The 517-nt window shown below is 64.2% G+C and overlaps 1 protein-coding gene across 1 annotated transcript in view; it reads right to left on the bottom strand.

Annotated features, from left to right (window-relative positions):
• WDR90 (WD repeat domain 90) overlaps nucleotides 1-517 on the bottom strand; it is a 30,686-nt gene that overhangs the window by 1,628 nt on the left and 28,541 nt on the right. The window lies entirely within an intron of this gene.

Genomic DNA, 517 nt, shown 5'->3' with positions numbered 1-517 from the left:
ACCCCCACTGCCCCAGCACCCTCCCGGTGCTCCCAGCCCCATCCCAAGACCTCCAGCCCCATCCCAACCCCAGCCCTGTCCCGATGTGTCCCACTGCCTCCCACGCACTCCATCCCAGGTCTGTCCCAACGTATCCCATTGACCCCCAGCCCTGTTCCGGTGTCCCCATACCCCTCCAGGCTCGTCTCGATGTTTCCCAGTGCCCCCAGCCCTATCCCAGCGTGTCTCTGCATCCCCATTCCACCCCAACCCTGTCCCATTGTGTCCCCATTCCACCCCAACCCTGTCCCATTGTGTCCCCATTCCACCCCAACCCTGTCCCATTGTGTCCCCATTCCCATCCATCCTTATCCCACTGCGTCCCGGTGTCCCCATTCCCCTCCTAATCCCTATCCCACCGCGTATTTATGTCCCCACGTCCCCCCAGCCCTATCCCAGCGCTCCTTTCCCCCAACCCCAACCCTGTCCCGGTGTCCCCATCCCCCGTCCCCCGTCCCCAGGGTGTCTCAATGCCCCC

This window comes from Meleagris gallopavo, chromosome 16 (genome assembly GCF_000146605.3).
Source record: "Meleagris gallopavo isolate NT-WF06-2002-E0010 breed Aviagen turkey brand Nicholas breeding stock chromosome 16, Turkey_5.1, whole genome shotgun sequence".
NCBI lineage: Eukaryota > Metazoa > Chordata > Aves > Galliformes > Phasianidae > Meleagris > Meleagris gallopavo.
This window is presented reverse-complemented; position numbering and strand designations above follow the sequence as displayed.